The sequence below is a fragment of the Apis florea genome, unplaced genomic scaffold (assembly GCF_048593485.1).
Source record: "Apis florea isolate Af1SG1 unplaced genomic scaffold, ASM4859348v1 contig_3496_pilon, whole genome shotgun sequence".
Classification (NCBI taxonomy): domain Eukaryota; kingdom Metazoa; phylum Arthropoda; class Insecta; order Hymenoptera; family Apidae; genus Apis; species Apis florea.
Genome location: NW_028256773.1, coordinates 4,835,219 through 4,847,533, shown reverse-complemented (window position 1 = coordinate 4,847,533; position 12,315 = coordinate 4,835,219). Strand labels below are relative to the sequence as shown.

Sequence of the window (12,315 nt, the reverse complement as noted above, 5' to 3'; positions counted from 1 at the left end):
AAACCATGTATCATCTTCGGTCGTAATTAGAATCCGCTTCGTGGAAACGAAAGCGCGCTCTCCGTTCTTCCGCTCGCGAGGCGTGTGCTTATTAATACGATTACGCAATGCTCCCTACGACACGGGGTTTTATCCTCTTACGCGTAAAATTCCCGGAAAATAATTCGATACTCGTGGGATTTCGAACAGACATCTCTCGTAAATTATTACGTACGAATAAGAAGGATAATTTTATATCGCGTTAAAGTTCGAAGTATTAATTTTTAATTTTCTACGAATGCTAATTTTCTCTTCTATTTTTTTTCCTTTCTCGAAAATAAATTAATTATTATCTTTTTATAAAATTATGTAAAAGATACAGTACAAAATGGCATCTTGATGATTTTTTGCCACGAAAAATAATACTAAATACTTCAATATTCCGTGTTATAATCTATCGATCCATTAGATCCATCTAATCCAAGCAAATCGATCCCGCATTTAAACTCGATCGATCGATGACGACGAAATGTCAACTAGCAAGACTCGACTAAAAATACCAGCCACTATAGGATAAAAGAAAAAAGAGGGTTCAATCGTATCGTCATGTCAGCCTCCGTTAACCTCCCGTGTCCTTTCTTTCTGCGATTCCTCTCTGTCTCTCGTTGGAAGGCGCGAGACTTAACGATTCGGTCGGTTGGCAAAGATCCAGAACCTTTTCGCTTTTCTATCTCTGTCTTCTTGCTCGGGTAAACTTTAAAGTTTAGTGCCTCGATAACGGGCACTGCGTGTTATACACTCGATTTGCCACGGAACGAGTAATGGTTTTTGAAGAATCGTTGTTCATTCTATCGATATGATTGATGTTAATTCTTTTATTGATAAAGAAACGTTAATTATTAATTCTCTCGTTTACTATACACGTTATAAATATAGGATAAAATGTGTTTAATAAATTGAGCGTTGTTAATTGACGAATAGAACGTGTAATTATTATACAATGAAAGTAAGATACAAGACTTTCTTACAAGAATCTTTTTCAAGTAATACGATTGATTTTATTAAAAATTATAATTTTTTCTTTCTTTTTTTTTTTAACTAATAAAAAAATAGAACAGAAAATTTATTTTATAAATAGATTAATAAAAAAAAAAAATTACAAAAATACCAAATAAAATTTTATCTTTCTCTATTTGATATATTTAAACGCAATATCTTCGTAAAATAAGAGAGATTTATTTCACTTGGTCAATTAACAGTGAATAAAGCAAAATTTATAATAAAACAATTTCCTTTCACAACTTTCAACATTGATATTTCAACCGAGGATGAAATGGAATGAGATTTTTTTTTTTTTTTTTTTTTCCCTCTCCCAATAAAACGAGAGAATTTCTCTGTTCGTAATTGTTACTTTAATTTCGATTTAATCTTCCGTTACATTTTCACTGACCTTATTATTCTTTTAGTTTCTTTCTTTGTTATAGAATTCATTCCCTGAATGTAAATTGGGTTATATTATATTAAATATTCACGTAAACGTATCTCGAAATACGCCGTTTTAAATAAAACGTCTAGACGTTAGTTAGCATCGAAAAATTTCAATGCATAAATCAATTCAATTGGAGTATCAATTTTCAGGTTTATATCGTCAAGACGTCGTTCAAGTCAAGATGTTAATGTCTTAATTGGAGAGCATTAATAATTGATTAAACGAGTATATTATCGATGATATTTTTAATTTTATATTTTATAAAATATAATAATATAACGTAATGTGACATTATATATGATAATGTAACATTTATAAAATGAGCGTAAAATTATATAACCGAGATATTTTTAATTTCAAGTTTTTCTCTCTAAATTTATCGATTTTATCGATATTATTAAAAAATTTCCATCCTTTTTTCAATTTAATAATCGTCGATTATGTTTTCAATTTTATTATTGATTTATCAATCAACGATAAATTTTCTTATGGACAATTTTATTAATGATTTACCAGAATAAATAAAATCGACTTCCTGAATTGCATCATTCCGCACCGATTATAACACAATTTTTTCACCATATCCATATATCAATTAAATTTATATAAAATTTACATCGAAATCTCCATCCTCGAAGGAGATAATTTTACGCGATTAATTTTTTTGTAAGCGAATAAAATATTGAATAAAAATCAAGTTTTTTTTTTCATTTAATACGATTATTAAATTACGAAGCAAAAAGAATTAAAAAAAAAAAAAAAAATCATTTGAGAGAGAATAATTCATAATGATTATCTAAATTATTTTCTTATTTTTAATTTATATCATTTCAATTTAATCACCGACATACATATAAAGTAAAATTACGAAGAAAAAAAATAAAGAAACATTGTTTGAGAACCCCTGGATATAGTATCACGAGATAGCAATCGACTAAGTTTTTTTCATACTTTTTAATTCACTTTAATTAACATGTACAAAATACAAAAATAAGATAAAATTAAAGAAAAAAAAAAAAAAAAGAAAGATCGTTTGAGAATCCCTGAGTAACCCACAAGACGACTGGTGGGGGTCAAATGTCATACGGTGACTCACCATCGACTCCAAGTGCTTGCTGCACCTTCTGCCGTCCAACAGTGTGCGAGTTTCGCGTGCACGTGTATATACGTGCACATGTATTTGCTCATCTGCATTTACGCCGCGCCTCAAAGAGGGGTAATCAACCTCAAATTTATCGGCTATAAGTGACGACGAAAAAATTGGCGACCACGCAACTACGTGCCTGATTATTCGCGGCAAGGCCGAGAGAATCTCAGTATCTTTTAAGAATAAACCAGTGATCGAGTTTCATCGCGGATCCTATATTGATTTTGATATTGTATATCGTCATTATTCTCGCGTGACGTGATAAATGAGGAGGCACGATGCAAGGATGAAGGGAATTAAAGTTTAATTCAAAGTATCCCGAGGGAAAAAGATTTTTTTTTCAAAAAAATCCTGGCGCAATTGAAATAATTATAAATCGATAATTGTTCGAACATTCTGAATGATTCTTATTACAATTTATCGGAAATTCATAATTTGTTATTTTCTTGTTTTTTTTATAATTACGAATAATCAATGGAATTAAGTCATATTAAATATTTTTTTTTTGATAAATCTTTCTTCCGTATTTTGAAATAAAACAGCGAGAAAGATCGAATCAGTATCAAATGAGACAAGCAACCACGATCGAATGAAACGCGTGGCCATGCAGAGATGAATCGTGGTAATTGATCGGGAGCCTCGATTTCGCGTTAGTTCGGTTACGGGCCACATAGATATGTAACGGGTGTCACGATTGTGCCGACTGGCACGGAAACGACCGGTAATTCCGTCGCGGTAATTAAATCAGGTAATTAGGACAGTCTCGGTGGCACGGCGAGCATCGTGTTCTCCCTTCGATGTGTCGTTAAACGTCGCCGTTGAGCGTCGTTATTGTCAGTTATTAGTGTCAAACTTCCCGGGGACGTACGTGTTTCCTTGATATTAACGAGACGCTTTATTGACCTATCTCGGAGCTTGTCGCACGACCGATTCTATTTCTGAATTTACGTGATCACACGGCGCGATGAACTTGTCTTTGTCGTTTAACATGGATCTGCGATATATGGCTAATAAATATTTAAGATAAATTGTATCGATCGATGAGACAACAGTTAAGTATAAAAGTTATGTTGCGTTAAACAATGATCGTGTTGTATCAAAGTTTTTAGCAAATTAAGAAGTGATGCTCGGTTGATTAGTTACCGAAGTTATAAGTTCGGACGAGATCGGGCAGGATCGCGATACGAGAAAAGTACGATCTCGCCCGAACTTTACCGAACTATGCCGAAGTTCGAATTTCTGAATCCTGTATACATAATACATAACGATTCAGAAGTTTGATAATTCTCAGTATCTCATAACCTATTACCTTAAAATTTTATACAGGTAATTTTTGAATGATTTGATATGAATTAATTTAATTTATTCGACTGATCACAAGTTACGATACGTGTTAAGACTGGAATAAATTTATAGATTAATATAAATAACTTCGACTTCAATGTAACGAAACATAGAACACATATCTCAATTTCGCAATGTCCAAGTAACGATTCAAGGATTTGAGTTATAAAAGTAATATATTGGTACACATATCGAAATTTCCGATAATTATTGTTCCACTTTCAACTATATTTCTTCTCACGAGAAAAACTTCTTACACCGCTGTTTCTTTCGCGCAGAAAATTTTCACGTGGGTCGACGCGAACCGATCCCAGAGCAACAGAGACACAACGAACGGCAGCAACAAGGAGAACACAAGACGGAGAACGATTTTTTCTCCCGGCTGAGACGCGATCACGTGAATATGTTTATGCGCGCGGTTCATGCGAAGATTTATGCCGACATCGATACACCTTTCTCCCCGCATAGAAATGTCAGTAATGCAGTCCACGTAACGCCGTGAGGTATAACGTATTGTCATTAATGAATCGGGCTAAAGGATCAGCATTTCATTTTTCCAAGTGGACGTTTATGCGCCTCGAATTGACAGCCCAGTAAATCCCGAACGAATTTTCTGTCAACCGTTGTATACTTGTGTACCTTACGTGTACCGGCGAAAAGGTCGTGGCGGCGGCGAGATTTGTTCGCAGCCGCTTCCAGGATCCGGCTTCGGAACCGTTTTACGGACCCTTACCAGAAATAGATAACGGACAGAGACAGTGCAGCCAACGACTCGTAGGTCTATTTTAGAGCCGACTTATGAGCCTCGCGATGTCGCAAAAGTGTATTACACGCTCGTTAATAATACCATACCTGCTACATTGTATATAAACATTCTTATTTCCCATTTCTTGGCAAAAATTGAGCAGACTTAATTACATAATTAAACAAACCCTCAAAAATCTTCCTGCTATTACAAACACGATTCTTTTCTTTTACCAGCCAAGAATTAACAATAAATCGAATCGTCCAGGGACCAAATACGATCGACGATGATTTCACTCTGACGAGGTCCCGTTCCAAGTGGAGGGGGGAAAAATTATCGCGCGCCAGGGGATCAATGGGGCAACAATGGCCACGAAAAAACTATCGAGCCACAAGAAACAAATTATTATCATTATGATAAATAACAATTTGCCAATCGTCGACGACGGAGCTCCTCCCCCCTCCCTCTCTCCTATCCTGTCCGACGAGAGTTGTTGTTGTGTATCAGTGCCGCGGCACAAAGCGAAGGATCCGCCCGTAATTTCAGCATTGCACAACAATAATGATTCCCCGAGACAATGGCTCGTATATATTGGGTGGCAAAAGCGTTTCGCGTGGGCCGCGAGCGAGCGAGCGTGCTTGTATCCGCGTATTAACCCGTGAGAAATTATTACCATCGATGAGGAGGAGGAGGGGGGGGGGAGGGTAGGAGGAGGGATTCCGTTGTCTTTCCTAAAGTGAATAACTCTGCAGCACTCCCTGTCGGGTCGGAATTAATCGTCGAGCGATCTTAATAAGCGCGTTAATGAGCGGAGAGCTTTCGCGCAGCTACCACCCCTCCCCACCCCTCCTCGCCGCTCTTTAAACGATACCCGCCGACGACTCCCGCTTTTAATAACTATTTTATCTTTAATTAAGCTATTTCTGACGGGACACTTATACAACTCTCGCCTCGCGTGTATTTACGGAGGAGGAGGAGAAGTGTTAACCGTTTAGAATTATTTTGAAAATAAGTGAAAATGCAATACGGCGGAATATTTTCTTGTTGGATCAATTTGTTGAACAGAGGGTTTTAAATTATATAATAATAGTAATAATAATGATAATTAGGCCAGTTACAGATCGACGCAGCGAAAAACGATGTTTTACAACGATGTTATTTTTAATTAATGAAATAACATTGAAAACGTTGGATTTGTTGTAAAAATCGTGTTTCGTTAGGAATAGAAGAAGAAAGAACTTTCTGCTATTGGGCGATGTGTAACACAACTTTGTAACAGAAAAAAAAAAAAAAATGGTGTTGCAGTGAGTTTAATTAATGTATTTTTCTTTTGTCATTTCTTCATTAAATAAAAAAAAAAATGAATAATTTTAAAATTTTTTCATTTCGCAAAAACAACACTATCGATTATCGGGAAGTGTGGGATAAGAAGAGAGTCTACTTCAATAGCGAGACGCGGTAGAAGAAACGTTAATTACGTTTGAAAAGGTATTAAGAAGTTCCAGGCCATAAAGTTGCATTATTGCATTGCGCACGATATTCGACGTTTTGCGCGAAGAAGGGATCGCGAGGCATTCCCATTGCCGAAAGAAGCGAGGCATCGCGCGTATCGCTTCCCTTTTCGAAGGATTTCGAGAAACGGGGCTTGCCGGATGCGCCGCATTAAGACGAATTAACGTCATTTATTTAGAGGGAAAAAGCGGAAGGATAACGGCCGACTGGTTTGTATAACGAGTGACGTGATAATAACCTGTATGCTGGATCCGTTCTCCTAGGAATCGGGTGGAATGATGGCTTTTTTCCCAGCAGACGGACGCGGAGGAACGACACTTGCCCATCTTTTGTTCTCGATCGATTTTTATATTTTTTGATTTTTTTGAAGGATCGCGTAAAATTATTAAATTTTCAATTCTAATCATCTATTTTCTTTTATCTTAGCTTTGGTTTAGTTTATCTATCAATGAGAACATTTTTAAAATAGATGAAAACGAGTAGGTGGATGCAGGGATCATAAACGAAGAAACTATTACGCGTGCATGGACACGGTATACATCAAGGTTTCATTTTACTTCATGGTGGTCAGAAAGAACAAGATTCAGTAACGATAACCTCAAGAGTGTTATGTTTTATGCGGTTACACGTGTGCGAACGAGTACAATGGGGAAACGTTGGGGTAGAATGATATGCATGTGACAAATCGCGAAAAGTGTTGATCGAATATCATGCATTACTGATATCGCGTAAAAATGAGGATCATGTATCGAATGAAAGTGATTTCACGCAACAAAAGCAAATCAAGACCGTGGAATATACGAATTGCTTGTATACCATTTCACTCTTTCAAAGATTATTCCATAACTGTACCGGTGGATGCAAGAATGGTTTCACTCAAGATACTCAAGTTTCTTTTACGTAAGATAAAAATAGAATTTCCACTTCTTATTTTCTATTTTTCATAATTATCGTAATTATGATTGAAATTATTTATGAAAGCTAACTTAATTATTTCATTCTGTCTATAATGATACTTTGCGAGTGATTTTTCGAACAAATTTAAAATTAAAAGAGAAATAAAGAAGGAAAGGAAAATAGAAGATTTTGCCTTTACGTATATACGTTTAATAATCAATTAAAAGTATATAGGCTTTGAACGCTTAAAATCTTCGGAAAAATTCGGGTAAGATCGTGACGCTCTCGTATTTGATTCGGGAATTGAACTTCGGCTAAGTTCGACAATAATCGGACGTGATCGGTTCGACACTCGATTATTAAAGCTTTTAGTATTCAGCAAATATAAACCGTACCATACTTTTAAACAATTTTTTTTCTCTATTCTTATTAATTTTTGTATTCTTATTAATTTTATACCAACGATTAATTTCGTTCGATATTTATTTCAAAGCGAGTGCAATATACGAAATAAGACACAACGTTTAATATTAATTATCGCTGCATTTACGGAAAGGCTGTTTGCGTCGAGTGAAACGGAAACGGCGTTGTGATCGAAATTAGACTCGGCGAATGAATATTTCATCGAGACGACGGGTACTCGAAAATCGATAACTCATTAATAGGAAGTAAGAAGCATAAGGTGGGGGACGGAGGGAAGTACTACGTACTACATACGCCATGAAATTTCAGCGAGTTAGCTTTATCATTAATCACGAGTTTCGGTGTGAATTAGACTCAATTACACGGCCGCGAGTAACCTCGTGCAAACCGAATATCCATTAATCGAGTTACCTGGAACTTCAAACTTGGCGAGCGGCAAAGTTCGTCTACCATTAAAATCAAGAGTGGTTTCATTCCTCGCTGCTCGACCGGCTTCAACGAACCCTTTTTTTTTTCATTTCTCTTCCTCCCCTTCCCCCTCCCTCGTTTTCTACCCTTGTTCGCGTCGAGTTTTGCCCTTTAACACGGACGCGAATCGTCAGATTTACGAGAAAAATGGGTCAGATTTTTTTTATTTTCAGATCGATATCGGATATCAGACACGAATTGTAATTCCAATTAAAATAATATTTTAGATTCATTACATTCGATACCGTTATTTGAAACTAAAAAAAAAAAAAAAAAAAAAAAAAAGATATTCGTTTTTACACAACGACTCCATTATTTATTTCAAATTTAACCTTTTTTTTTCCAGATCCAATGAAGTCGAAGCTGAAATTGAAAAATCAAATGAAAAGATATACTACAAATACAATTTTTACCTGGAATTACGACACGATAATCTAAAGGGTTAACGTAGCCACGTTATCGTTAAGAGGATCCGTAACCGCGCCGAATATTCAAACCGGTGTGAAAAATCAATTTAAACAGGGTTAGGATCGGGCGTTCCAAGCCAATCTTGTAACTTTTCATACGCACGCACACCACCACCACCGTTGTCCACGCCAAACCTCGCGCGCGTATTAGGGGCCGCTATTTGCGTCGCGGCAGCCTGTGCCCGCGATCTATTATGTATCAAGCTCAGATGTGTATATCACAGCGGTCTACAGGACAATGATAGATCAATGCGACACGGTCGGATTAATGGGTTGTACGCTTACACGTGTACACACAGGCCGGCCGTTATCTGACGCTCGTATTTTCCCCTCGAGCTCCCTTCCTGTAATCGGTGAGCCGCGTTTCGGTTTGCATTTCTACGCCGAAAGGTAAATTTCTAGCCCCGGCGATGAATGTCACTCGATTTTCCCGCGTCGCATGACGGAGAGCGAGAATTTGAGGATGTTGGGACAAGACAGGAGAAGACAGATTATTATTTGTACGTAGTATAATAGTAATATATAATGTGAGAGTAAAAATTGATAAGGAAATTTTTATAATGAAATTTTATTTATAACGAATGCGGACGAGAATTGCGAGGAAATAAAAATGTTCGTATTCGTGTTCTAGCTATTTCCTGTTATGTGAATAAGATGATACGAGATATTGCGAACTGTGATCTTCCACATTACGCTGCAATTTTACGCAATCTTTCACGGATTACTTTGCGAGGAAGAGTGATGAGTCAGATGTGTTCGCGGAAGGGGGGGATCGTTTTTTTTCTCTTTCCTACGAATAAACGTTCCAATTTCGCAATCGCAGGAACAATTTTAATTTACTGGTTAAAGCGTTATTAACGGAGATTATCTCGATTCCCGGTCGTAATAAGAAAATATTGACAAAATTAATTGACCCACAATCGTTAAATTTTTATAAATGTAATATTAATTCTTTTCAAGCGAAATAAAAATTTCCTCATCTTTTTTTACAATTAAATGTTTACCTTTTGTTTTTATATATTTATATCTTTCTTGCTTCTAATAATCTGTATCATTTCCTTTATAGCAATCGATATAATTACTCATCGCCATTTAATCTAGCATCCGACTACATTTTTTCCACCGAGTCGAGCAATTACGTTCTGCATAACCTCTAAAAAAAAAAAAAATTGATTCGATAACGAGCAAAACAGTGGCACTATACTATACTATACTATACTACCCTATTCCTTTCGATATATCCGTTGATGCCCAAACCATAACCTCACTTCTCTTCTTCCCACTCTGCCTGTACACGTAATACGTGGGCGAGCCTCGAGCACATCTGCATAATCGTACGTAAATTGCACGAGACATCGCGCACGGTAATATATTGCGGGGGCCACGTTCATATGCAGGATATGCACGGATCCACGCTCGCACTCGAATCAGCTAACTTGCACGCGCGCATGCGCGAAACGCGAGTTACATATACGCAAGACGCGATGGTTAATTCGGTTAGTATATAGGAAGGGTTACGCGAGGAAGAGCTCAATTTTACACTTCTCTCTAACGTGTTTATATTTATACAGGGAGCTATTATACAGAGCTTTGCTTGTTAAAGGAGAGAAGATGAGGAAGAATCTATCTATCTATCTAGATGATTGGAAAACACTGTGTGTCTTAGAGGTTTTTTTAAGTGGACTATTTGGGGAAATAATTATTGGCTAACTATGATACAATATTATTTTAATATTAAAGGCATGTTCTGGAGAGTCTTGGTTGAGTTTGATTTGTTTGATTAGTTTGATTACTTTTTGTAGCTATGTGTAATTATATTTTTATACAATTTGAAATAATTACAAAATAAAAAGAAAATATGTAAAGAAGCAAGGGGTAGTATGTGTTATTAAGATAAAAAAAAATGAGAACTGTAAAATTTGAATAAAGATAAGTAACTAGTCTCAAGAGTAGTCTCGGACAGGTTTATACAATTATAATAAAGTTATAAATGAAGATGACACAGGATGACTTGTTTTTGTTTGAGATAAAAAGAAAGTTATTTCTAAGAGAATCAATGAATAAAAATAAGAATTATTATTAGAAAGTTTTAGCGAATTAAAACATATTGCAATTTAATAATAAATAAATAATCACGTGCAAGCAACTTTCTTAGATTTCTTCTTTCTATCTCTGTAGTACTATAGTAAATTAATAATTGTTACTCTTGAAATTTAACTTACCTCCACTGTTTCAAAAATTTTGCCTCATCTATAAGATTATAAGGATGATCTCAAATTACTTACCTAGAACAAAAAGAAATATAAAGGTAAAGATTAATTAAAAGAATATTAACATATACGAAATAATAATTATATTGAAAGCATTTTATTCTAACTATTTTATATTATATTTTATATTGATCAGCCTTAACATATGAATAAAAATTTTATTTCTCAATATTTCATTTTGATAAGTGCTTTATTGTAATAATAAATATTTAAATATAAGTACATAAGTAAAACATAACTATAATTTGTTTTAATGTTAAAATTAATAAAATTTCAAGTTGCTTTTCTAAACAGAGAGTGGAGGGCGAGTTCCATTGTACATTGATAATTTCAAACCCCTTCCATCATTTCTGTTCCTTTAATATCAGTACCATACGCATTGTTGCAATAGAACAATGCAATAACAGCGCATACACGATAACATTACCCCCCTAACAGATACTCATCATTTCAGTTACAGCTAATTGAAAATACATATGTAACAAGGGAAAAGAGATAGTTCCAACAATTTACTAATTATCGAACGTTAATGCAAATTATTAATTTTTAATAAATAATCCAATAAAAATACAAGATAATCAAAAATTAAATTATGCTTTTATAAAATAAACGTTTAATTTTATTTGTAATGTAATTTAATAAGTACAAGATAAACGAATATAAAAAATGTGACAAAACTATAACAAAAGGGTATTATTCCATCTAATAATAATTACGAGTTCTGATGAAAATTTGTTAATTATAAAAATACGTATAGTGTGATAGAATTTTATATCTTTCCAATTTTTTCAGGAATTCAATTTTGTATAACAAACCGCCCTACTTCATCCAATTGAATCATCAAAAATCTAAATGAAAAAAAAAAAAAAAAAAAAAAAAAAAGAATTAATCATAAAATCAATTTTAATTTTTCCATACTATTATTTCACTTTTATATGATCCTATTTATTTGATTGCTTTTTGATATTATCAATATCTATCTATATCTGCATATAATAATACAATTCATTATTTCATTATAGACACGTATCAATTTTCAGTATCAAATATCAATTTTAAGAAGGATATAGAATGTTTCATAATATATAATCATAATATATTGATGAACAAATATTCGTCAATTAATTTTTGAATTAATATATAGAATATTTTATAAACAATCGACAAAAAATAGAAAGATATTAATTAAAATTATTATTGCAGCAGCTTCACTTATATCTTAAATCTTGAATGATTAAAATTTACAGTCATTCAAATGTCATGTAATTATTTTAATCAATCAAAAACGATCAAGCTTTTCAAATACGCCTTTTAAAATAAATAATCCATTGAAATATATTAAAAACTACTTAAATTAACATCTCTTTTTATTGATTAATAATAATGTCATTAACTAGAGTTATTAAGTTGTAAATTATCTTTTTTACAATTTTATATTAAATAAGATAATAATTTTCAATTAATAGAGTTTATAAAATTTCATTTATTTTATAGACAAACACAATATTTATAAATTCTTAAAAAAAGATCACTAATAATGTATAATGAAACACTCTGTACACTACAAAAGCCAG

General features: G+C 33.9%; 1 protein-coding gene and 2 long non-coding RNA genes across 19 annotated transcripts in view; 1 reads left to right on the top strand and 2 right to left on the bottom strand.

Moving 5' to 3' along the window:
* scalloped (TEA domain transcription factor 1 homolog scalloped) overlaps positions 1-12,315 on the bottom strand; it is a 173,229-nt gene that overhangs the window by 62,686 nt on the left and 98,228 nt on the right. The window lies entirely within an intron of this gene.
* LOC147656805 (uncharacterized) lies at positions 9,395-9,966 on the bottom strand. Its single transcript, XR_015293925.1, has 2 exons — positions 9,694-9,966; positions 9,395-9,624 (listed from the first exon to the last, which is right to left on the bottom strand). It is a non-coding gene; the product is annotated as an uncharacterized LOC147656805 (long non-coding RNA).
* On the top strand, positions 9,833-10,420 carry LOC147656804 (uncharacterized). Its single transcript, XR_015293927.1, has 2 exons — positions 9,833-9,967; positions 10,043-10,420. It is a non-coding gene; the product is annotated as an uncharacterized LOC147656804 (long non-coding RNA).